The sequence below is a fragment of the Eurosta solidaginis genome, chromosome 1 (assembly GCF_040869045.1).
Source record: "Eurosta solidaginis isolate ZX-2024a chromosome 1, ASM4086904v1, whole genome shotgun sequence".
Classification (NCBI taxonomy): Eukaryota; Metazoa; Arthropoda; class Insecta; order Diptera; family Tephritidae; genus Eurosta; species Eurosta solidaginis.
The window spans coordinates 375,070,654-375,098,578 of record NC_090319.1 but is presented as its reverse complement, the minus strand read 5'-3'; the positions used below and the strand labels follow the sequence as shown (position 1 = coordinate 375,098,578).

The following is a 27,925-nucleotide window of genomic DNA, read 5'->3' as shown; positions in this document are numbered from 1 at the left end:
AAAAAAACAAATTAAACTTGAAATAATAATAAGTCGGGTAATTAAGTCAGTAAATAAATTTTACCAACTTTCTCGACAGCTTATGCACATAAACAAAGACCACGATAAATTGCGAATAATAGCTGGGTTTATTTTATCGAGTTTTGGAGTTGAAAAAATTTAGTGAAAAACAAGCTAAAATTATTGTTAAGATAATTTACCGCTGTGGATAGTTGTTGAAAAAAAATTTGTTAAAAGCACAATTGATAAAATTATTGTTAAGCTAATTAACCGCCAAATGTTGTAAACGAAGTTAGTGACGAGCGCTATTGATCAGTTTTTTGGACAATTTAGACTAAACACTGGAAAACCGAACCTAAAAAAACAAAACGCTCATATAAAAATTTTAAAGGTATAAAAAGCATTTTAAAATAACACTTCCATACAAAATTATAAGACTTTTATTAAGACTTCTTGATACTTTTCCATACAAAGCCTTGTACAACAATATGCCAGTTGATCGAAATCTACGAAAATTTTCTTTTGATTTGATATTCTTCTGCACGGCGAATTGATTGAATTCGCTTTGCCACCACCTGGTATAGATTCGCCTTGAATTTTACTCAGAAAGAGTCGCCGTGCAAGGGGAATCCATACCAGGTGGTGCAAAGCGAATTCAACCAAATCGCCGTGCAGAACAATGTCAAGTCAAAAGAAAATTTTCATTGATTTCGATTAACTGACATATTGTTGTACAAGGCTTTGTATGGAAAATTATCAAGAAGAAACAATCAGCTGTTGGGATAACACCACCTCTACTGAATTCGCCTTGGTCTGCGTGTGTAAATATGATACGCAACTCCAAAAGAGAAGTTGCCAATAATTAGTAACAAACCTTTTTGTGTGTAAATACCTATTTACATCTAGCGGCAGCAACACTGAGCGGTGCTGCAAGGAGCGAAAATGTTGATCAAATAGGCAAAAACGCAAAGAGGATAGATCCATGGCGCAACGATACAAGGTGGCAGCATGGAACAGCTGATTATAAACTTTTTTTATTTGATTTGATACATCAACTTCCGGTGCAGTATGATTTTGACATTTGTCCATCGAATTTACAAAAACAAAGTACATGGAATTTTTATTTATGTTTGTAGGTATGTCACCATGCTGCCACCTTGTATCATTCCGCTATGGATAGATCCCTGTAAAAATCGTTGGATCATGTGGTCTACTTGTGTCATACTGGATAACTCCATGGATTACTGATGTAATACTAAGCTGGAGTATATGGTCCAGTCCTAGGACATCGCAATGTTAATTGGACCATATTTTTTTTATGAATTGTGGTTAATTTTCAAGCACTCGTTTGGCATGCATATATGGAGTACTCGCGATTTTTGCAGGGATATATATTTGGTTAGAGTTATGTCCAACATTTTTGACATAGAACCCATATGAAACGCAGCAACTTAAACAGTATATTTTGACTAATATTTTCCTGATCGATTCAGTGGTACATTGGATTAAAAACACTTCAACGCGACGGATTCGAAAATTTTTACAAATTAAGGCATGGAGTCTTCAAAATATTTGGTAATCCTGGGATTTCAGGATTTCCGGAATCTCGGGATTTTGCGGAATTAGTTTTGAGTTTTGGTTCAAAAATAATTATTTAACGCTTAAACATATGAGTAGTTTAACAATAAAATATTCAATTAAAGCTTTTCAAACTAGCAATATTGGGTCCCGAGAAAATCCCTGGATTTCGGGTTAAAAAAAAATTGCTTGGAAGTCCCGATCCCGTATTCGGGATTCCAGGAACGCGATTCCTTACTACATATGTATCAGTTGCCATCACTGTTGTAAGCAGCTCTTACCGCGGCGATGGTCAGGAATTCTATCTCTCTCAATACTTAACATGCGGAGAATTTGCTCAGCCCGCAATTGGCATCCACAGCCATGTACAAATCAACTAAAATTAAGCCGATGTTGAATACAAACGAAAACGGATGAACACCGAATGGAGAAACGTCCGCCATTTTAGTTGCGTGTTGTCATCTCTCAACTGCTGTTCGTATAGCAAAAATTTGTCGACCGAAAATTGCATTACAACATTTTCTAATAATTACAAATACTAAAAGGTGATCCCTTAAGTAATACTCAACAAAATTATATAGCAAAATTATGGTTTGCTGTAATCGTTTGTACCAATATGAAAATATAAAATTCTACTGTATGAAGTTCAAAGTGAATACGAGAAAGAAAAAAATACAAAAAAATTCCCAGGTCAATTGCTGCTGGCGCAGTTTGCCGAAGTTCATTTCTGTTCCCATGAAGAGCGAAACCAAATACAAGTCATGCCATATATGTGTTGTACATTTCTTTTGTATTTAATTACCCACTCAGAGTTCCCGCCTGATGAAAATAGAATGCCTGAAAAGGAGTAAGGCAAATTGACAATTTTTTTAAGCTTTCAGTTTAGCAAATTTTTCTAGTAAATACCTCTTGAAAGAGTTAAACATATACTTTCCTGCCTCTTGATTATTGTTGCCATAGTTAAGTCTTTTGACATCCTTCCCGATATTTTTGGACGCGTATTAGCAGTCCAACGCTGCTCTAGACTTTGGTTCTAGAACAGGGGTCGACTGCTAATACACTGCCAAAAATTTCAAGAGATGTGCAAACGACGCGTCTTGACATCAGTATTAATAGTCCGAAGGAGGAAAAAAAATTTCGAATTCGTTTAAAAGATGACCCGGGGTCCCTCCGAAACCTTTGTACACACAATTTTTTTCAGTGCACAACATTCCAACAACCACATGAAAATTGCCAACTTAAGTGCAAATATCTCTGGACAAGTTAGTAGGCGTCTTTTGACTCCTCCCGATATTTTTGGACGCGTATTAGCAGTCAGACTATGCCAGGGATAACCAAAATTGAAATTGTGGCTGTATTAGTGAGAGCGCGATGGAGCAACGAGGGAGGCATTGTAAATTTTACCAAGTAGCGCAACTAACAGCTGATCGGTGAAAATTCGCGCATTCACACGCACAGTTCTCGACTCTGTTTCAAAAAAAAACTTTAGATTATTTAATTCAAATTTTAAAGTGATATAATCCTTATAAATTTATGTATACAGAATATATATGGCGTTTTTGTTGTTATTAAAACAATAGTTTTATTTATATTAAAGCTTTTATCATTTTTTTTTTTTAACTTTGAAAAAACTCCGAACACCATTCCTTCATTATATGACATTCGACTGCCTAGTCCACTGCCTTCCACTCTATTCGCAACATAACCTCTACTTAAGCTGCCAAACTATATAGTAAACAATGGAGGGAGGCAACATCGTATGCAAGAATTTTGTTTATTTATGTGCAAGATTACGAAACTTCGCGCATAAATAGCATAGTCGTACGCAAACAAGCGACCCCAACAATCGATGTTGGTACTCTGCTTGTTGAAGAACAACTAAACAATACGTGTGAATAATTATTCAACTAAATGGTTATACCTGGACTCGACTGTTCTAGACTTGTACAATTTCTGGGGGAATATTTAGAATAAGGTGCCACGACTTTCCAAATTTTCTTTTTTTCGAGGGGTGGCGGGGGTCCTAAAAATCACAAAATTATCATCCGCAACTCTAGGAAACTCTTAGTTTATGAAATATAAGCTTTTTAATTTCCAAATTTAGTAAAATTTCAACTTAAGTCCTGCACTTAAAATTCGGGTCGCACATGTCGATAGTGGTATCAAAAGACGCGTGTTTGCGTCAAGATTCAGAATAGTACCGACGGGTTTTCCGCGAATAACTTTTAAACGAGATAAAAAATGTAGTTTCTGCTTTCGGATTCTGAATATTGACGCAAATACGCGTCTTTTGATACCACTATCGACATGTGCGACCCGAATTTTAAGTGCAGGACTTAAGTTGAAATTTTACTAAATTTGGAAATTAAAAAGCTTATATTTCATAAACTAAGAGTTTCCTAGAGTTGCGGATGATAATTTTGTGATTTTTAGGAGCCCCTCTACCCCTACAAATCAGCAAAAGTTTGAAAATCGTGGCACCTTATATAAAATCCAACCCCTGGAGTTAAACATTACCACTTTGTTCGATAACATAAAAACCGAAGTAGCAGGGTCTAACTCGTAACTTTAATTGGAGTAAAACTTGCGGTAATTCTATACGACAGAATGACACTCTTAATACACGTCTGGGAGGGGTGTCAAAAGACTCGTTTAGAACCCAGGATCGCTAATCCGAAAACGGGAAATAATTTCGCTTCTGTTAAGAGATATTTGCAAAAGAAATTGAAACTTTGCATGTGGTTGCTATTATGTAGTTTCAAACCGAAAAAAAGTTTAATTACGAAGGGACTTTGCACGGATTTAATATTGATTCCCCCCATTGGTGGGTCGGCCAGGGTAATTTTTTATAACCGCGACCGAAGGCTGCCAACGCAAAAAGGTGTTCTGCTCAAAAATATTATGAACCCCCGGTTTCGGAGGGACCCGGCGTTATTTTTCTGATATCTTTTGAACAACTCAAATTTTTTGTTTTCCGTTTCGCGATCCTGGGAACAAAACGCGTCTTTTGACACCGATATTTTTTTACGTGTATTAAGTGTGTCATGTTGTCGTATAGAATTGCCAAACTCGCACTGAAACACCGGACCAAAGTAATAAAAAATCGAATATACCGAAAGACCCCTCGAAATTGATCGAAAATGGACTCATTCTTACTGCTTATGGCGCGAAACGGCAATACTACATTCTTGTACCGTTTGCTTTGCATAATTATGAGATATGAGGGGAGTTTGATAATTTGTGAATGGCGTGTGTATCGAGTGAGCAAAGCAAATCGGCAAAAGGAATGAATTTGAAAGTGTTGCCAGAAAGAAAAAAATGTCACACAGATGGGTGTGTGAGGGAAAGATCCATGAGGAATAAATAAATAGTAAAAACCTCCATGATTTTCCGCTATTAAAACCAATTCCAAAGGAACTGTTTTATGTTCGAAGGTGAGATGGATTCCGCAATAAAAAAAATTAACAGCGCTTTGAGAATTTTGTTTAGCAATTTAAATGGCAATGCTTGGTTGAGTTTAGAGAGCGCGAAAATGAATCGTATATGTATGTGGATGATGAATGCTTTCAGAATGTGCGTATCACGGTTGCCACACCTTGTTTTAATTTGGGACCAATATTCATCGAAAAAAAGGACCAAATCTCAGAAAAAAGGACCAAATTTTTGTTTTATTTGATTGTGGTACAAACAATTCATAAAAGTGTCGTAGACGTTGTTAAATAAAAAATTTCAGGATGTTTTCATGGTTTCCTATACAAAATTTTAATAAGCTTAGCGAATAGGAGACTTAATTCAAACTGCACAAGCAAAAACACTACTTTTAGGTATTATATTTTAAAATTTCTAGGATGTCTATGGCTTCACTAACTACGTTTTGAACGTAGTTTTGCTGACAAAGCTTTTAGTTCCAGCATTATGTTGGAAAGAAATAAAATGTAAAGCGCAGTTAAGTTTTAGTAAGAAAAGGCTCAAAAATTTGCGTTTTGGTGTAGCCGAGCTATGAGCAAACTCAGTAAATTATAAATGTTGCTTACTTTTTCCCTGAACGTTGAAATTTCATACCAAAGCCTAGATTTAGTAAGTGTGATATTTGAAAAACACACATTTACTGAATCTAGACCCAGGCTTCAGATTAAAAATCAAACGTCTTAAAAGTTTCAACTGTGCAATAACGGAACATGGGTACATTTAAGTAGGTACTAGAAATTAGTTAACAGCGTTGTTATTGAAGTTTATGGGGTTCTGTACTTACGAGAATAAAACACAAAACACTTCGAAATCAAATCTTTTTTACATTTGATTCAAAATCTGAATATAAAAGTAAATTTTTTCAATCGCGATTCGTTATTCATTTATAAAGTTACCGTTTTCAACAAGTATTCCTTCCTTTCTTACAGTTAAAATATTTCTTATGCCAAGCTACTTCGTTTTCAAGTATTCGGCGTGCCTTAAAATCACAATACTCCTGCAATTTTTACTTAGGATTTCTATTTAAAAAGTTTTGAAAGTGTTACCAAACATAAAACCAATTAGTTTCAATATTGTACTTAGTTTTCAATTCAAATTTTAACTCGACGGCCATCGTAATGGCTCCATCAGTGAAAAGCCCTGCCAAATTTCTTAGAGGCACACGTGCATTTGAGAAAAATTTTCTTAGCTCAACTAGTGAGAAAAATCTATCAGTGTTTGATAACCGATCGAAATATCTGGATACTAGAACAAGAATTTTTTCTGATAAGTTCGTGTAATGTGTTTGCCCTTAGATCCATCACTTTTCTTATTAATGTCTCGCCTAAAATATCTCCCATGAAATGTCATTGGTCTGCTACATTTTATTGACTGAGCAATTTTTGTGGTAAGATTTCCATATACATAAGTAAATTGAAAATTATATGTGTGTTAATGAAAGTGTGCCAATTGTTGTGGGCAGAGTTATGAATTTTAACCTCAGTGAAAAAGGAAGAAAAGTACCAAAATCGTGGCTACTGCCTAAAAAGGGCCAAAATTAAAAAAAGGGACCACTGGAGCAAATGAGGTTGGAAGGGACCATTTTTGGTCCGAATGAACCAAAAGTGGCAACCGTGGTGCGTATATAATATAAAATAAATTGAACGAATTTAGTTTAAGGCCCAACTTCACACATTTGTGATCAGTGCACAATATAATAATAATAATAATTTATTTATTTACGGTCTTTAAGACCTAGTTCAAGGTAAAAAAAAAAAAATATATATATATATAAATAAATTGTATACATTACATGCTTAATGACTTACAGTATAAAAATAATTTTGCTTTAAACTTATTAATATTTTCACAGTCTTTTATCGCATTTGGTAATTCATTGTACATTTTATAACCTATATATTCTAAAGTCTTCTTCGCGAACTCCGTTCTTACTCTAGGCAGTCTTATATTTCCGCTGCTTCTAGTTCCATAGTTATGTATTTCATGATTAAAATGTATTCTCCCGTTGAGATAATTCGGTGTTATTCCTAATTTCATATGATGTATAAATTTCAATGTGAAATAATATATCGACTGTTTTACACTGAGCCAGGTTAACATATTTAGCATTGTAGTTTTTGGTGTTCTAAGCGAACATTTTAAAATTAATCGCATTGCCTTGTTTTGTTGTATCTGCAGTTTTTTTATTTGTGTGTCATTTGCTAATAGCAGGATTGTTGGACAATAGATAAAGTGCGGTTCAATAATTGATCGATACACTAATAATTTGTGTCGTTGACTAATATATTTACAAGTTCTGTACATAAAACCAATTTTTTTTGCAATTTTGTTTACTAAATAACTTATGTGTTCTCCAAATCTAAGGTTTTTGTCGATCCAGACTCCTAGGTATTTGATCTTGTCTACTTGCTGAATTTCAACATTTCTTATCTTCAGAGTAATATTGCTAAGGTTATTGGCACCCATAATGCTTTGATTTTTGCAAAATATCATACTTTTGGTTTTATCCACGTTCACTTTCAACTTTCTATGGCATAGCCATTTGTAAAGGGAGTCTAAGTCTTCTTGCATTTTCGATACCGCAAAGCCCGCACTTCTTTCACTAATGGTTATCAATGCATCATCCGCAAATAGTCGAATATTGCAATATTTCAAGCATTCTTTAATATCGTTAATATATATTGTAAACAATAGCGGTGCCAATACTGAACCTTGCGGTAGCCCAATATGTACATCAGCAACCGGTGAAACTGCACTTCCAATTATCGTCTTCTGTTTTCTATTACTCAAATAGCTTCTGAACCATTCCAAGGATTTTCCTCTTATCCCATTATTAAACATAACATTCAGCAGTTCCTCTCTATCCACAGTTTCAAAAGCACGTTTTAAGTCTAAAAAGACTGAGATCACAACTTTCTTATCAGTTATATCCTCTTTCCATTCCGCAATAACCATATTCAGTGCGGTTTCGCAAGAATGGCTTTTCCTAAACCCAGATTGTTCAGGTATAATAATTTGGTATTTATCTAGATATGCCACTAATTGATTTTTAACCACCGTTTCCATAATTTTTTCATCTGCGGGTAGCGTATTAATTGGGCGCAGTTCCTCTGGCCTTACTGTATTTTTGACTTTTTCCGCAGGTACTATAGTTGATACTTTCCAGCAATTTGGAACAATGCTACTGTTTATTGATTCATTTATTATATCTTTGTAGAAGTGAGCAATGTAAATCATGGCATCTTTAAATACCCCCTCCGACAAAAGCTTTTTTCCACCATATTTGTTTCTAAAAGATTTAGTAATGTTCATTATATCATCTAACTCTACGTCGGTGAATTGAAAAGTTTCAATTGCATTATTTACACTTGTTTCTGCCGCAATTGGAATTATTTCAATGCTATCATTAATTTCAGCTATGCTCTGTACAAAAAATGTATTTAGGGCATTGGCTATATCGTATTCCTTCTCGAGGCATTCACCGTTAATTACTATTTTGCTAACGACCTTTCTGTCATCGGTGAGCTCAGCAAGATGTTTTAAAGACTTCCACATCCGCTTCATGTCTCCTGCACTATCGAGCACTTTATCTTCCATATATTTCTTCTTTTTATACATAACAGTTTTTTTATATATTTTTTTTATGCCATTATAATCCACCCAGTTGCCAGTATTTCTAGCAGTATTATAGAATTCAAATTTTCTTTTGTGCAGTTCCTTTAGCTCACGGTCATACCACTTATTCCTCAGTTGTATTTTGATCCTCTTCTCATACGTCAATGCTTGCATAGCTTCAGTTAAAATATTGTTCAGGATCTCAGTTCTACGTTCTATGCCTACATGAGACACAGAGCTAAAGTCGCACGTTCGCAGCAGATTTAAAAGATTTTCTGCGCTATAGTACTCCCAGTTGGTGACAGTAGCAACTTTTCTCATTTTGCAATATTTAGCTGTTGGTACTTTGAAATGAATTGTTTCATGATCGGAAATTTTATATCCACTTACATGTTCAGTTTTAACTTGCTCATTATTGCTGAAGAGTAAGTCTATTTTCGTTTGGGCTGGATCTTGCATCAAGAAGCCCCAAATTGATTACCTGGTCAAGCTTTGAGACATCTTATTCAAACTTGGTATGTGGGTTTCATGTAACCAATTATTAGCTGTCAAATGCTCAGGTTTCTCTTTTTTTATCGTGCTTCCACTTATGCCTGGTTTTTCAGTGCGAGTTTAAACTCTAGTTAAAGTTGACTTGCTACTTTGTTCGATAACATAAAATTTTGCTGCTCATCTCAGCTGAAGCGGCCGGAGTGGCAGGGTTAAACTCTAAGTCAACTTTAACTGGAGTTTAAACTCGCACTGAAAAACCCGGCTTTAGAGACATGACGGGAGCAGCATAGTGACATACCTACAAACATAAATAAAAGTTGGTTTTGTAAATTCGATGGACTAATGCCAAAATCGTACTGCGCCGGAAGTTGATGTATCAAATCAAATAAAAAAGTACAAATCAGCTGCCTCGTTCTGCCACCTTGTATAGTTCCGCCATGCTTAGAAATGACATCCTAGGGGTGGTTCTTTGTCTATGAAAAAAAAAAAAAAAAAAATCGGCATCTCAACATTTTTTCATAATTACCGACTATCGGAGGGAAAACTGTGACGAAGTTTACACATGCCATAATCCACAATAAATCATCAATAGATAATCTACTCGTTTACACATATTCCGTCCCTTAGGAACTAGATTTTTTTTGTGCTTCCAATTAGAGATTACACTTTAGAGGTGCAATTTTTTCTATGAAAAAAAGTACGCATCTCTTAACTTTATTCATAATTACTTGTCACAGGGAAAAGTTATATAGGAAATCTAGTTATATACTAGTTAAACCATAACAACGTTTTATCCATCATTGGGTTAGCTTTGAGAAATTTGGAAAAAAGAAATAACATTTTAATTAAATTTTTTAGATTTTTTTCATAACTGCCTTATTAACACAATTGACTGATAGTAAAGAATTGAAGCCTGTTTAATTACCTTTCAATTGATATAAGGGTCTAGACAGCTAAAGTCCTAAGGTATTTCCTCATATATAATCATGGTAAGGTTTTTGTCGTACGAACATTATTAGCCAAAGTACTTAAAATTTTTTAATGACACGAAGAATCTGTTCTATGCAGAAATATTTCGGACCAATCACAATATATTTCGAAGTGTTTTTGATGTTGCCCTACCTGGGATTCGAACTTGCGGAAATCGGCACGGTATGTACATAATATCCACAGACCACAACCGCCACATTCACATAGCTGAAATACATTGGCCCATGTGGGAGATTTTCGTTTACTGCGCCGCGATTGGGGAACGTTATTTTTAACAAATGAAATCAGCTATTTGATTTACATACAATGCATTTAGGCAGAAGTTAAATTGTTTTGTGAGAATTACTTTTTGGTTTAAGAGAGATACCTTACTTTTGCATTGAGTGGAGAAAGTTTGAAATATAAGTGGGAACAATTTTTGCGATAAAGATTGGTTTACTTTTCACATTTTTCTTTTGTGTTAGCTGGGCGGTGGCGAAGATAGTATAAACCAATGTTTTGGTGATTAATTTTACACTTTCCGCCAGGTTTCTCTTGTTGATAAATATGAACAAATGTATTTGCTGAATTGTTTTTTTTTAATTTTACATCCAGGGCGATATGTGAAAAAGAATATACATATTTTTATACCAAAATTTATTTGGATTATTTGGGCATATTATTCAAACCTTTTTTCACTAAAAGTTAAGAACATCATGGTAAAAATGTCTACTACGCCTAAAAAATTGTTTGGTTGTGTAATCCAAATAAATAAATAATTTTTCACTTTCACTTAACTTACTTATACATACAATATAGACAAAATCTTCATTCAATTTAACTGGGCTTAATATGATTTAATTAGTCATATATGTATATATTAGGGATATCTGAAAACATTTTGATTATACCCAACTATTATTGGTTTCGAATTTCAATGCGTAATTTTCGCATATGCTTTTCGACTTTCGAACGTTTTTTTGTTTTGCGCAGTTGATGTTTACATCATATTTGATGCCGGTACAAACATGATACAAAAAATGGAGGTAGTTCCTTTACCCCCCGATTCTAGTGTGGTAACAACATTCTTCACCACGGTAACGAAATCATGTGGTAACTTTTACACCCTTTTGATATTCTACCCGCTAAAGTAGCCGGATAATTTTTTACCCACAAAAGTAGGTGGTTACTTCGAAATAACCGCACAACAGCTGTTGTTTAGAAAAAGGCAAAACTGTAAAATAAAATATTGTAAGCGCAAATAAGTAAAGGCAATAGTAAAAAAGTTTTGCCTCTTGCTATGCATATTTGTTTACATTATGTACTTTCACAGAATAAACTACAATATACCTATGTAGAAACGTATCATGCATATACACATCGTCCCGTTTATTTGTTAACCTCGTATCTACAAGTGAGACATTTTCGGTAAAGTGAACACGGTTACCACACCATGTTTTCATTTGCGACCAAAATTCATCGAAAAAAAGGACCAAATTTTTGTTTTATTTTATTAGTTTCATATACAATTTTACAAAATATAGTGAAGACTTTCCTTTAATTCAAGCTGAACAAATATATGTGCATGCAACCAAAAATGGTACTATATTTTGACATAGGACAAGTCTTTGTCTTTCACCAACCAAACGTTGTGAACCTAGTTTTGGTCACAAAGCTCTTGGTACTAGCATTATGTTGGTGATTGCAATGAAATAAAATGTATAGTGCAATTGGGTTTTACTAAGAAACGGTTCAAAATTTGCGTTCTGGTGTTGCCGAACTATGTATGTGGAAAACTCAGTAAATCATAAATGAAACTAAGCAATTTTGTTAGTGCTATTTTTATAGATGCTTACTTTTTCCCTTAACGTTTCAACTTCACATCAGATCCTAGATTCAGTAAGTGTGAGTTTTGATCTCAGGCCTCAGGGGTTCTGCTAGCACCTACGGGAATAATTTTATACAAAACATTTCTTCCGAAATCAAATCTCTTTTGCATTTGCTTCCTTCTGTCTTCGAGTTAAAATATTTCTAGTGCCAAGATACTTAGTTTTCAATTACCTTGCGTGGCTTAACACCACAATAGTCCTGGAATTCATTGAACTCATTGAGCTGGGTGAGAAAGATTTAAATATCAACGTGCCAAACGAGAAGTAATGCATAGAATTTCTTTGTATAAGTTTTGAAAGTGTTAGGCTCACGGCAGAGTGCTCGCTATGCTAGGCGAGAAGCAATTATTATTTTCATATATTTTACATAGTGTTGTATAGCCGATCGAAATATCTAGCTGTTATTAATATTATTATGAAACAAGAGTTTTTTTGATTAGTCGGTTACTTCATCAACATTTAACGACAATGTGTTTGCCAACACTTCTAATTAATGCCTGGCACAAATTATATCCTAGGTGAATTGTTATTGTTCTGGTACATTTTATGGACTGAGCAATTTTTTATGGTGAGAGTTCCATTGTAGTAAATTCAAAATTATATGGGGGCTAACGAAAGTGTGGCGAATTTTTGGGCATATTGTGAATTTATACCTGAGTGAAAAAGAAAGAAACGTACCAATCGTGGCTACTGCCTAAAAAGGACTAAAATTGAAGAAAAGGGACCAGCGGACCAAGACCATTTTTGATCTAAATGGACTAAAGTGGCAACCGTACAAGCGAAGAAAACTACCTTTCAAATTTCTCCACAGACACTGGTGAGTTTTTCGGTGATGACAACGTTACCACTTGGGCCAGAATCGCGGATAAAAGAACTGGTAACGATATTCCGTTACATAATGTTCTGGGTACTATTTTACCGGTAACGCTCAGAATCGGGGCGTTAGTGTGACATTAACCACTTGACTTTTGCGGGGCAATAACAATTTCACCAAAAAACAAGCTACCAGATTGAAAAATGTTACGAATTTTTCTAATTTTGATGGATTTCATATTAACGAATACGACTAAATTACTTTCATAGTTATTTTAAATAAAAAATAAAAAAAAGAAACAAAAAATGAGCCTATTAAAGAAGGTTTTTAATCAGACCAATTCTAAATATTCTCGCGGAATTTTGCTGATTTTTTATTCCCGCGGAAAAATTCCTCCACATCTTTTCTCCTAGGGAGAAGAAAAATTTGGGAATAGGAATTTCGAACTTTCGAAGTCAGCTGTTTTGTCAATTGAAATTTCGTTGCGCATTTCTGATTTTGTTTAAAAAATAAAAAAAGTTTAATTATTGTTGCGAATTTGTTTGAAATGAAGAAATAAGGTATAAACAATGCACATTATTGCATTTCATGTGGTATACACTGAAATGAGTAATGAATTGGTGCCACAGCAACATCAACAGAGGAGCATAAGAAGAAGACGGCGGGTTAACACAAATTCGCCGGAGTTACCTGCTTTCATTCTGCACATCAATTTTCTGGCGGGCACGTCGAGTTGAGTTCGCCTTTCGCCATATGCCAAAATCTAATTAAGCCTTCTTAAAAAATCCTTGCGCAATTTCTGGATGGCTGCATCAAATATACAAAGAGCTCTTCCGTTGCTTATGATATACTTTTCGACTTAAAATAAAGAATATTGTGGTTGCTGTTGTTGTATTAACAGTGAGAATATTGTGGTAGAATGTAAATACATATTTTAGCGCAAATTTGTACAGATAAGTTTTCTTTCTTAAAAGAACCAATTTCCTTTAACTATTTTGATGCATTCCCTTTAATTTAACTAGTGAAAAAACTATGAAATGGCAAAGAAATCTCCCTCTCCCTCACATTCATAATACCTACTTTTCTCCCATAACCGGTTTCCTCTTTTTCGAACATTGGTCAGAATAGGAGGAAAGGGAGAAGTTGAAAAACTCTCAAGGAATTTTTATTTAGAATGCGAGGAATGGGAGAAGGGAAAAAACTCGCACGGAATTTTCGTTTAGAATTGGGCTGAATATGTTTTTCGCGCTCCCGAAAATTGTTTTGGTGGAAGAAACATGGATCGAAGTATGCAAAGCAATGGAATGTAGCCTTCTTAAGTGTCCGTACGTTTGCTCAGAATATTTTGACAAAACATACACGTTTGTCAATTGCTCGCTGAAAGGAGGTCCTTATAAACCGACACCGCAATTTCTTGATAAATTGGCTATAGGTTTTAACAAATCTTGGTGTGATGCGTTGCTGAATCTGAATTTTGTGTCTTGGAGGGAACTGACGCCACTATAATACAGAACAGAAATTACTTGGCTGTTTTAAAACAAGAAACATATACGAAACAGAGACGTAAATCTATAGCGCATAATCGACGACGGACAGCAAGAGTAATTGTCAAACTGGCGGTAGGTAATTCACCACATTACCTAGTTGAAGATTAGCAAAAAACGCGGTGTTTTCTTTAAAATTTCACAAAAAACTTATTGAAAACGTAAAAAAATAACATCCTGTAAAAAATCGTGCGATTAATCCCTTTCGGGCACAGTTGGGATTAGTCAGGTTGAAATCTATGTACCTAGCCTATTTTAAGAAATATTGAACCGAAAGGGTATTGGTCCTATCGATCCCTTTCGGGTATAAGAGGGTACAATTAGTGTCTTCATAGGACATGCTCAAACAAATGTGGACAGTCAACTCAAACAAAGTGATCAAAGCTGTCATCGCTCGCATACTCCTTTGCGACTCATCTCTGATTAATCCTAGACTAATCGAATTTTTTTTGGAACATTTCTAGGGTTGGAATTAACGAATTTCTTGCCACATTTCTCCAATGGTGAATTACCTACCAATGGCGGTACTATACAAGGTGGCTGCATGGTGACAGCTGATTTGTACTTTTTTAATTATTATGATTACAAAAACAAAGTACATATGTAACACTTTTATTTATGCTGTAGGTAAGTCACCATGCTGCCACCTTGTATGGTTTCGCCATGGTCCGTCCCTTCAAATGACTTAAATTTTTTCTTGCTATCTCTTCTCTTTGCTTGTATGAAATTTTTTTATTTCACACTTGCTTTCGAGAATAATTGATAAAAGCAAAAATTTTTGAATATAAAGATATTGCATGCGCGAACTTCGGTGGAAAGCAGCGGAGCGTAACAAAATTCTAGTAGGTCACTTTCACCACACCAAAAACTTTAACACAATTTTTAACATAATTTAAGCACAGAAATACACTGATTGGAGTTTTAGTGAGTAAAAGTTAAAATTCTGAACACCTTAGCTGAATAAAAAGTGTACAAATAATTATTAAATAACAAATACAGACCAGGCATGCTTAACGAACGATACGATATCATTTCGTTACGATAATCAACGTTAATAAACGAAACGAAGTCATTTCGTTTCGTTTATTAACGTTAAGAACGCCAAATTAACGTTAATTTGACGATCTTAACGTTAATAAACGAAACGAAGTCACTTCGTTTCGTTTATTAACGTTGATTATCGTAACGAAATGATATCGTATCGTTCGTTAAGCATGCCTGATACAGACAGTGGTAGTTTAACAAATTCTGCTGTGGTAAGTGGTGAATGTGACCTACTAGAATTTTGTGAAGCTTGCCTCACACGATTTTTCGTCTATGCAATGTCTCATATAGAGACCGTTTCTGATAAAGTAAAGGCGAATAGTAAGCACAAAAGGGAACGCCAACAGAGTTGAATTCAAGAATTGTATGGTGTAAAGCGGGACATAGCCCAATAAACAGCAACATATGCAAATCTTGTACCAAAATTTCGGGATCAATGCCTTATTTCATATAAAAGTTGTAAATTTGTACCAATACAACACGGTATGCTCTCAAATTATGCTTTGGAATGCGTTTCATTGGCTTGCACTCGCTCTCTCTGTTTGTATTTATGATCGTGTATGCAGGAGAAATTAGAGGAATTTTCTTGCTTCGCCTCTAGTGTTGCCAGAAAAAAAATTTCTTTGTGGCTAGAATCTAGAAAAAAAGGGCTAGAAAGAGCTAAATTTCTTCAAGAAAATCCAAAACCCGTTGCAAAAAGAGCTAAAAGTATATGCATGTATATTTTTCAATGTAAGTTTTCACATTTATTTCAAATCAAACAAAGTTATAAAAAAGGTACAGTAAACTCCAAAAAAAAAGGGTACAATAGAGGTACATAAATAATACTGTTTTTATAGTTAATTTTTTATTTTTTAACAACAAAAATACGTTTTATTTTTTCACTTTTGTTTTGCCATTTGGCGGGCCATTTGAAGGGCCTTAGACTTCAAAATCTATGATTTCGTCCTCAGAAGATGAATTATTATTATCGCTACATTCATAAATATTTATTGTGTTCATTAATTTTAAGAGATCGTTGTTTATTTCAAAGTAATGACAGCATTTATTCAGCCGTTTAAGACCACTTCTTATTGTTAGAAGCGAATTCAGCATAACTAAATTCATTTTGTTTCTGCGTTTGCTTTTAATTAAACTCATGTTTGAAAACGTTCTTCCAACTTCAGCATTACTTATTGGCAGCAAAAGAAATGTAAGCACAAAATCGACAAGCTCTTGGAAAATCTTTTCATTTAGCGCATTCTTAAACTCTTTAACCTCAAACCAAAAACTTGGAGATAGATATTCTTCCACTGCATTTCTAACATAGTTATTTCATCAGTGTTATACTTGTTTTTTTTTTTTTTTCATTTGTGAAACATCAAAACAATTGAGGTTTCACAATTCTCAATGTGTTTCAATTTAAAAGAAATCTATTTTGCTAAGCGTTTCTATATTTTGCGGGAAGCGTTGCCTTAATTGCTCTATTAATTTAATTACGAAGTCGCGACATATATTACGTATCCTTCTTTTAATGAATTCGTCTATACATTTATGTTATTCTTTAATTCGTATATATTCTTCAAAGGTATAATAAAAGTAAGGTACGGGAGGCAAATGTTTACTATAATCTGAAGTTAAAATGTCGAAACTCTTAGAAGGTGACACTATGCTCTTGCACAAGATGGAAAAGCAAATGTACAGCCTCGTGACACAGTTTATCGATTAAAGATTTTGTTATCAGTTGAGTACCGAGTTGCAACATCATACCAACCGAAACAAATAAAATAAAACTTCGACACATAAAACACATTAAAAATTTCACAATACCTATTGCCGAAATAGATTTGGAGCCAAAAAGGGGCAAACATTTTAAAAAGGGCCAAAAAAGAGCTAGGAGCTAAACCGGAATTTTTGGAGCTAAATGCAAAAAAAAAAGGGGCTAGATCTGGCTCCAAATACACAAAAATGGCAACACTGTTCGCCTCTGCTGCCTGGTTTTCGTGACCAGCGTCTACAGAGAACACAGCAAACAATAACAACTTTTCTTGTTGCTGCGGCGGCAACCACGGCCAGTATACATCGAGAAGTTTGACGTTTCCTATGTAGTCTTTCATAGTGCGGTACGCGTTTCTTGGAATTTGTTATGATTTAATATTATACAAATGTTTTTCCACCTGAATTGTTAATATATGTGACGTAATTGTTAAGTTATATTACAGATAATAGTTGCAAGGTGAATACTGGTTTTAAGCTTAAAAAAACATAGTCGAGTGAAAAAATTTTGCAGTGGTTATAATTAGTGACCCAGGGGAAAAGCTAATACATAAAAACTCAGTTCATGATTCAGACGCAATAATGCAAGCGCAAGAGTGAGAAAGAAATATTCATTTGCTGATGTGAAACTGGCTGGATGACCCAGCTGCCTGCACAGACACTGCTGAAGAGGCCAAATAAAAACAAAGAAGAAAAGGGCGACGCCGCATATAAAAACAAAAAAGGAAAAAATAATTATGTACATTAAACTTTATATATACATACATATGTACATATCTATTGATGTACAAATATAGGAATTGAAGGAAATAAAAACAGTGGTATGAATTTGTAAATTCGTTGATAATAAAACATGAAGCTATGTTTGATGAATATTAATTGGTTAAAGAACAGGAAATGTGTAGATTATAAAAGTTTTACCATAGAGCTGGGGTACATCCAAACTAGAAACGATCCGGCGGAAACACTCTAATACGGCACACCGATGGCTCGGAAGACACCAGAGGGCAATGGATCCCTTCGCCCCGCGAGTCCCGTTTCGAGGCTCTGGCGACTCCCAAGTTCCTCATGGATCTAGGGGGTGGAGGGGCGGTATGGTCTTGAAGGTTTCATGTGGTCATACTAAATCGTCAGTCGGACTAGTACGTTAATGGTGCTTGTTACCGGACTTCAAGACATGCTTCGTAAATGTGATACCGTCGCGAGAAGATACACTTTCAAAACTCGAACACATCCTGGATTTCCTCAGGGAGCTTGACTAAGATGAGATGCTGTAAATGGAATGAGGGCACAATTGACCAAAGTTCGCAGTGCATTACCTCACAACAGTGTTGTTGTAGCGATAAGCTTGTTCCCCGAAGGCTTTGGGGAGTGTTATCGATGTGATTGGTCCCTTGCCGGATACATATCCGGTACGCTCCGGTAACCCGCACCATTAAGCTGCTAGCCCGACCATCTCTGGAACGATTTATGTGGCCACATTAAACTTTCAGGCCACCCCTCTCTCCCCACCGCCAAGTTCCATGAGGAGCTTGGGGTCGCCAGAGCCTCGTCTGTTAGTGAAACAGGATTCGCCGCGGATAGGTGAGGTTGACAATTGGGTTTGGAGAAGCTATATATTGCGCTGGCAGCCTGAAGGGTTGCGCTACACAGCCTTTTGAATCTGGTACTTTAGTCGCCTCTTACGACAGGCATACCTACCGCGGGAATATTCTGACCCCCTAACCCGCTTCTTTTTGGCCCTACAACAGTCGTACCTATCTATCTCTCTATCTACCTCACGAATAAGTGAGCGCTTCAATCATTGTTCTCCTGAAGTTAGCCAACTAGAGCAAGTCCGATCTCGGCCCTAACGGGGCAGCCTCCTGACGGTGCTTTCCAAGATGCCGCAAAAAGTACTATTTAAGCGACTTGAGTAGATTACTAGGGTGCAGGAAAGGCGGTTTTTTACGAAATGGAGGTGGAGAAGGCTTGCGGTTGTCTGCAAGGATCCACCTGTGATATATATGGAAGAAGATAACATATTTCCTGTTCGGGTGACTCCAGCCACTCGGCGAACTCTACACGGATACGGACGACCACCTCTTTGTGCTGGAGGAATCCAGTATAGAGCATTTCAGTGAGTAACTGTGAAATAGTGGGAAATTGTGGACAAACCCGTGACGATGCTGCTGAAAAGCAGATTGTGGCTGAGTCGCTCAAGGGTTGCACGTATAAATGGTGTGAGCATCAGGTATGCAGCGCGCCTCAATTATATTGGAATAATTATGGGTGAAAGGGTGAGTTTCGTCCCATATTTGCAGTGTTTGAGAAGATGTTTAAAATAACGAGGTATTTGCGCCGCATGATCAAGGGGGGCTAGGGATGAGGCGTGCCGTTGGTACAGTATCACGTGAACTCTGCTACTTACGAGGCCGCCATATGGTACCGAGTGGCTATAACGGCTAAAAGCGACGTATGTATGTACATATATCCGCAGTACTCGGGTATAAGGGATTTAAGAAGCTGTTGGTACAGTTAGTGATTACATTGATAGTTTTGTAAGTCGAAACAATTGAATGCGTTGGGAATTCGATGTAGGACATTTGAAATCCCACTTCACCTCGTAAGTCGCCGATCCTGTGTAAAACTATACTCAATTCGAAGCAGCATCTGCATTCCGGAAGTCGGACCAAAACCAGGTACAATGTTGAGCAGGAAGCCTATGAGGTTTGCTCAAGGGAAAGGGCATGCCGCAATTTAGTGCTGTTATTGATATCCGGAGCGGAGGAGTTTTTAACACGAATGTAGAGTTCCCACCGGGTGCCATGACTCATCGAATGGAAGATGTGTTAGTTCTGCCAAAGCTTGTAGGGTGTTCACACCCACCCTAAGCACTATGATGAGATCCGGCACCTACCATCTCAGCCGTTTGATTCAGATAAGCATAATTATGCCCTAAGCCCAATCCATACAGAATGAGTAAATTGAGTTATACCAAGAAAGAAATAAGAAAGGAAATCAAAGAATAATTCAAGACGTTAAGGAATTTTAAAAAATATTCAAATTGATAATTTGTTGACAAAAAATTAGGAAAAAATACAAAAATTGAATAAAAATAAAAAATCTTAAAAAGATAAAAGATATTTAAAATAATAAAAAATCGTACGTTAAAAATAAATAAAAACACTTTGAAAAAGAAAAAAAAAAAAACAAAATCCTTAAACAAAAAAAAACCAAAAAAGTTTTGACCTTTGAAAAAAAAAATTTAAGAATCGAATTAAAAAAATCTTAATGAAATGAGGATAAAAAAATTAAAAAAAAAAGAAGAAATTAGCAAACTTAATTTCGGATGCTATCTCTTTGTTTAAGGGAAATTAAATTGTTTTCTGGTTTTAGGGACTTTAAATTTGTTCTGAAAATACATTTTACTTTGTTATCAATTTCACATTTCTACGACTTCATTTCAATTCTACAAACTTAAGCTGCATCAGACGCTGCAGAATTGTTAATCAACAAAGAAATAAGTCATAACTACATACAATTCGATACCAGCTCTCAGATGGCTACATACAGCAAATGCATTTATTTATCATCTGTTTTGTATTTATTTGTTTATTTTGTATGTACATTCACGCATTGATTCAACGTGACCGGTTGATTTTAGCCACAAGTCCACAATGTAAGCAATCAGACGTACCCTTACCCTCATGCCTGTGAGTCGTTAAATCCATGCATATGCATTCAAGTACAATGAAAAAGCAGCGGAGTTCAAAATAATATATGTATGTAGTTTATTAATTTTTATAAACTTGCATTTAAAATGAATAAAAAATGTCGAAAATTAATCAAAAATTGCTAACATTATTTTAATTTGTGTCCCTATTTTATTGACAATGACTGTATGCTAGAGCGGGTAAAATTGTATGGATGGATTTTTTTATCATGAGTATAGCAGAAACGTAATCTACAGATGATTCTAAGAAAAATTGCTGAAGACACCATAGCTCTAAGTCCGATTTCGAGTCCCCCACTTTTGCAAAATCGATATTTTGCCATATGAATGTAGGGTTTGGCCAAAAAATCTTTAAGCTTCTGAAAGAATTATAGGAAAAATATCATATTGGGCTTACTTGAAAGGTATTTTATGTATATTTAAGAATCTGTATTAATATCTATAGTGTTTTTGTATTTTAGTAGAGATATCAGGCTTAAATTTATTTATTTAATTTTTAACAAATTTCTTATGGGAAATTTTTTTCTTTACAGCTTTTTGTATTTAAATTTAAAATGGATGAAAGAAATCCCTCAACATCATCTGAATCCACTTTATTACATATACCTGAACACGATATTATTGCATTTGGTTTATCAAGTGAATTAAATAATCTGAATTTACCGTCTAGTCGTGACATTTTAAGATTTTTTTTTGTAAGTGATCATGCTAAAATTCAAAATAAAATGTTTTCGCATAAAAATTTAACTCCTCATGTAATTGATAAATTGGTTGCAATTTGGAATAAATTGAATATTCAACTAATTGATAGACGTAGTATTCTAAGAAAACTAAATGTTTTAATTGAAAAATATCACGAAAGCATTGAAAACAGAAAAAAGTTCAGGAATTTATAGCATTCGTACAATCAACAAATGCATTATTATTCACTGGAAAATGTAAATGCAAGCTAAAACAAGTAAGGGTGTCTAAGTTCGGGTGTAACCGAACATTATATACTCAGCGTGAGCTTCAATTGTACATTTCATTTCAGATAAATTACTTTTCTACATAACACGTGGCACCGCCCCTTTAAAAAAATGTCTCCCCATTTTCTCTTACAATAAAACTTGATAAGTGAAATATCATTGATTCAAAACTATTTTTAAAAGTGGGCGGGGTCTTTAACCGATCCGTCCATTTTCAGTAGAAATATTTTCAGCTATAAGGAAAATACGTGTACAAAATTTCATTACGATATGTAAATTTTGCTTCGAGTTATGGCTACCGAAAAATAGAAAATTGCTTAGTATTAAAAGTAGCGGTGCCACGCCCATTTTTTAAAATTTGAAGAGTTTCCTATTTACTGTTATAAATCCACTTGGGAAATGAAATACCGTTGATATAAAGCTCTTTTTTGCAAAGATATAGCTTATTTTATTCGTCCACGACCCTTTAAAAAATCTTTTATATAAAAGAGGGCGTGGTCCCTTACCGATTTCGTTGATTTTTCTTCCAAGTATTCTTTATAGTAAAGGCAACCTCTCTGCCGAATTTTGTTAAGATAGGTTTAACGATTTTTGATTTATGATTAATAATATTTGTAAAATTGATTTTATCACAAGTGGGCGGTGCCACACTCATTTAAAAAAAAAATTGTCAAATTTTTATCAAGAGTCTCAATTTCAGTCCACACCTCAAATTTCAACATTGTATTATTTACTAAATAATCAGGTTTTTTGTGTGTTTCTAAAATGTTACATATATAAGAAGTGAGCGTGGTTATCATCCAATTTCGCCCATTTTCAATACCAATCTATTCTGGGTCCAGATAAGCTCGTGTACTAAATTTGGTGAAGATATCTCAATACTTACTCAAGTTATCGTGTTAACGGACAGACGGACGGACATGGCTCAATCAAATTTTTTTTTCGAGACTGATGATTTTGATATATGGAAGTCTATATCTATCTCGATTCCTTTATACCTGTACAACCAACCGTTATCCAATCAAAGTTAATATACTCTGTGTGCAAAGAAACAACAGAATGCTCGTGTGGTTTAATACCCAACCATTTAAAAGAATTTATAATGGACCAACATAATGATAGAAAATTCACAATACCTGAATATATGGATGACATTGTAGAAGAAACACCTACAACAATACCAGCAATGCCAACAATTAGTGATGATCCAACATACGAACCACTTGGAACAGATATGAAGGTGTTATGGCTGTTACAGCAGAAAGTCGTGCAAATCAACCACGAATGGAGAGCAGAAAAGATTTTAAAAAATAATAGCATAACATTACTTTTATTTTCAAAAATACGTTAAATGGTCAATTCTAAGTAAAAAAATAATTTTTTAAATAAATTACATTAAAATTATAAAAATAGTGTTTTTTTTGCTTACTTGAAATTTTTGAAAATTTTGTTCTACTAAAACGAATTCGAAAAAAGAAAACCTTTCTGAATGAAAGTTGTTGGAAATGTTCTGAACTTATTTTAGCTGCAAAGAAAAAAAATTTTCCATAAGAAATTTGTTAAAAATGATAATATAGTAGTTAACAGTTCATTTTAGGCAAATTTCTCAGAATTTAAGCCTGATATATCTACTAAAATTCAAAAACACTATAGACATTAATATAGATTCTGAAAGTAAGCCCAATATGAGATTTTTCCTATTTCTTCTATAGAAGCTATGAAAATTGTTTGGCCAAACCCTACATTCATATGACAAAATATATATTTTGCAAAAGTGGTGGACTCGAAATCGCACTTAGAGCTATGGTGTCTTCAGCAATTTTTCTTAGAATCATATGTAGATTAGGTTTTTGCTATACTCCTGATGGAAAAAAATTTGAACCGCTCTGCTGTATATATACATATATTCCTTTAATTTGTTATTGTGTTGGCGTGAAATTACATTTCATTCCTTAATTCTATTGAATATGCTGTCGGAATGCCACTTGATTCCAATCAGCATATTGACTAGCATAACAGGGGGTAGAGTCTGTGCTCCACTCTAGGTTGGAAAGGACGCGTTTCCAATCCTCCCTTGCTGCCAGCTTGAGGTAATAAATTCTTTAACTTTTAGTATCTTTGTTATCGTGTTATATGAGTCTCCGATGAACACAGCTCAACGTATATTGGAAGTTGGAAATAACTTTTTTCCAATCCTCCCATGTTCCAACTTTTCGGTTGTCATGATATTCCATTTCATACATATGTATATTGTTTCAATGCTTTCGGAATACAAGTGAATCCGATCAGCACATTAAATATTTCCTTAAGAGCCTGAATTCCAGCTAAATGAGCTAGGTACTTGAAAAACTCTAATTTGCAATCCACCCCAATTAAGAACAGGTCATAAGGATTACGCCGCAACAGTTCGACATCTTTATAACTGTTAGCGATCGATATGTTTCATATAATGATATGCAACTTTGTTCTAATTAAAATATTAACTATATTGTGTAGGTTAGGCTGGGGTGTTATTTGGTCTGCCGGTTTCTGTTCACATTCCATGATTTTCGTTAGCTAAAAATATACCTATATCGGAGGGTGGAGTCGTGTGAAGAAGTCCAAGAGCTACCGATCGACATTCACCAGGGAACGGTCAGGGTGATTTTTTTGCATGGGGTTCAAGAAGATTACTACGCTCGCTTGCGGCCAAGTATCCTCTGGGTAGCCACTGAACATCCGTTTATTGGTAAGTTGATGAGAGGAGGCGACAACCTAGCTAGGCTAGTGTATCATAAATGCCTCATCCCCACTGAGCGAGTTGTGCGCTGGTCTCGGGACTCACCACGTAAAATCAGGGCCCGTATTACGTTTTACGATCCTTGATGGAAACTATTTTTTAAAATCAAAATAGCTCTAAAATGGTGGATCGGATTAATAACTTATGTACGCGAACTAGCGACAAAAATAGTACTAGATCCACAATTCATTATAATAATAGTTTGACAGACGCATATCTAGCGTTTGAGTGAAAATGGTTTCCAGTTACTGATCGTACAACGGAATACGGGCCCAGACCCAACTAAAAATACCGATCAAGCGTTGGATAAAGAGAAAAACCTTTTTGGTGGCAACCTCCGCAAACGTATAAAGGCTTACGAATGTTCATTTCCTTAATGGCCCTTCTGCGGGTTAGGGGGCTTAGAATATATAATAAAATACCAACTCTTTCAAGGGGGTGCCAGCGCAATTTATAGCTTATCCAACCCAATTGTGAACCTCACCTACCCGTGGCGAATCCTGTTTCTTTAGCAGCCGATCCTCTGGTGACCCCAATTTCCTCATGAATCTGGGGGGTGGGAGGGCAGTATGACCTAGAAGGTTTCATGTCATACTAAATGGGAGAAAAAAAAAAATGAGAAAAAATGCAATAAAATATTATAACATTTACTGGATTAGCCATGCAAATAAGCGCAGTTTCAATGTTGGAGACTTCGTCGCAAGTATTGTCGGTCAAGCATGTGGACGAACGTTTCTCGACTTTCTTAGAATCGAAAGATTGAAGCCCACTGTGAATCAGTTGATTGGAGCTTATCAGTGCGGCTTCAGACCTGGTAAATCGACCAGATTCTCACTATGCGATAAAACTTCGAAAAAGTCCTTGGAAAAAGAATTTACCCACATCATCTCTTCGTTGATTTTGAAGCCTGTCGAAGGCGAAAAGAAGTTGTCTATATAGTTTCCCAGCAAAGTTTATACGGCTGTGCAAAATGACGTTCCAAACAGGGTGACTCCCTACCGTGCGATTTCTTTAATTTGATGCTGGAGAAAATTATACAAGCTGCAGATCTTAACCGCTCTGGAACATACAATTACTAGCTTATACTGACGACATTGACATCATCGGCTTACACACTCCCGCCGTAAGTTCTGTTTACTCCGAAGGGAAAATATGCGGAAAAGATGGGTTTGATGGGTAACGATTCTGCAATTAAAAGCTTCTCAGTGAAAACTCCCTCCGCTGGAAGGTCCTGGTGGAAAATGATATAAATTTTGTGAGACCAATTGTGCCAGTCAGTCGAATAGAAGGACGACAGCGCGCCTTGTTGGCCGGCCATAACCGTTTAAACAGTTAAGAGCCGATTAAGTAAGTAAAAATATCTCTTACCTGTTTTGGAAAATTCATTAATTTGCCGGATATTACCACCATTAAGGCAGTAGTCGGAATATGTCGAGAACGATTTTATATGACCACGTTGATCCTTGCAGGACATCCTACCCCCTCCTTCTCTGAGGATTTTGGGTTGGGAAAGCTTTAAAGTGCGCTGGCAACCCCTTGAATCTCTTAGTGGCTATTTATAAATTATTTTGAAGTACTTATAAAAACAAATATTGTAAATATCGCCACGTCCCCACGCATTCTGATCCGCTTTCGCACCTGCGAACATTACGGGCCGTCCTTTGCGAGCTGCCCTTTGAAACTTTTCTAGTAGGGATTCCACGTTTTACAAAAGCCATGGCCCAGGACAGTTTACGTGTACTGCATATCCTTCGCCCCCTTGTTTATATTTAGGAGGAAGGCCATCCTCCGTATTCCGAGATGCTTTTAATCCTCAGTAGGTTCCGACGCTACAAACGGAGCCACATATCATCCGACTTCATCACACATGGGATCCAAACCTTGGCCTATGTGGGCATGTTAAATCGTTTCCGAGAAGGTCGGGGGTTTACCTTAATGGTGCTTGCTACCGGAACGTACCGGACCTATATTCGGTAAAGGACCATCAACATCGATAACACTCCCCAATACCTTCTGGGAGTGTCTTTATCGCTACAACAAAAACATAGATTAGAGCCACATCCGAGGACTGCTTCGCTATCCCTTCAAAAATCGCGAGTACTCCATGCATGCATGTATGGAGTATTCGCTATGGACCAACCGAGTACTCCAAAATTAACCACAATTCATACAAAAAATATAGTCCAATTAACATTGCGATGTCCTAGGACTGGACCATATACTCCAGCTTCGCATTACATCTGAGTAATCCATGGAGTACCCACAGTCTAATAAACATCGTGTAGTGATTACAATCGTTAAAAACGAGCAATGATCGGCTTACAATGTGTTCGTGTAGAAACATGAGTTGGTCCATTGCTGCATTACAGTGGAGTATAATGGTAAGTACTCCAGTGGACCACATGATCCAACGATCTTTGCAGGGATGTAATTCATACTCCTCGAGGATAGGGTCACAGTGTTACTTTCGCTTCCCTCATAAAGCCATACTCTTCATATTAACTCCATGATTTAATGGTATAGTGTTTCTATATAAAATTAGCTAAAATCTCTACCTGAATAACGATTCTTGCATTATTAGGGGCGCAGCTAAGGATATTTACTCAAACTTCATGCCCTATATTGTTGTAACCGCAAAACACTTCACACAAGTTTGGGGAAGTGCTACGCGTTTGGGAGCACTTCGTTACCAGCACTTTCTGGGAGAAGCTCGATTGCTGTGGGAATGCATTTTTGGGTTTGGGTTTCTGTTAAGACTTTCTTTAAACCTCTTAACCCGCTTAGGATCTACATGGCCTATCGATGTACATTAGGGCGGGCCAAATTGTATGGGGAAAAATGGGGGAAAAAATTTCAGGTGCACATCCAGTTTCTGGATCTATGGGTCATACTGAGTAATATTGTCCATGGGACCATAGGTCTGAAATGAATTTCGAGCCTCCCTAATTTTGTTAGAAAATTTTATATCCCAATCCGAATCCGAATTTGACATTTATTTTCATGTATTTTATTTGTGAGAGCCGCTATTCGGATTGGGATATAAAATTTTCGAACAAAATTAGGGAGACTCGAATTTCACTTCAGACCTATGGTCCCATGCACAATATAACTCAGTGTGGCCCATAGATTCAGAGACTGGATGTGCCTTTTCAACAATAAATTTGACCCACCCTAATGTACATGCTATGTTCACCTCTTTCTATTAGTTTTTGGCTTTAAACAGATTATATTATACAACATAGATTTGCTTACAATGTTACTGTTTCTCCATTCACTTTTGTGTTTGTTACTTTGC

At 35.7% G+C, this 27,925-nt stretch overlaps 1 protein-coding gene across 4 annotated transcripts in view; it reads left to right on the top strand.

The window, feature by feature from the left end:
* Window positions 1-1,987: 1,987 nt before the first annotated feature.
* Window positions 1,988-27,925, top strand: part of l(3)L1231 (lethal (3) L1231) — a 78,035-nt gene continuing 52,097 nt past the window's right edge. For 2 of the 4 annotated variants that reach the window (XM_067763095.1, XM_067763096.1), the window contains exon 1: window positions 15,945-17,628. The gene's annotated coding sequence lies outside the window, so the exon portion shown is untranslated. Of the gene's footprint in view, window positions 2,124-15,944; window positions 17,629-27,925 lie in introns of those variants that run through there. The other 2 variants (XM_067763094.1, XM_067763097.1) reach the window with 2 other exon arrangements.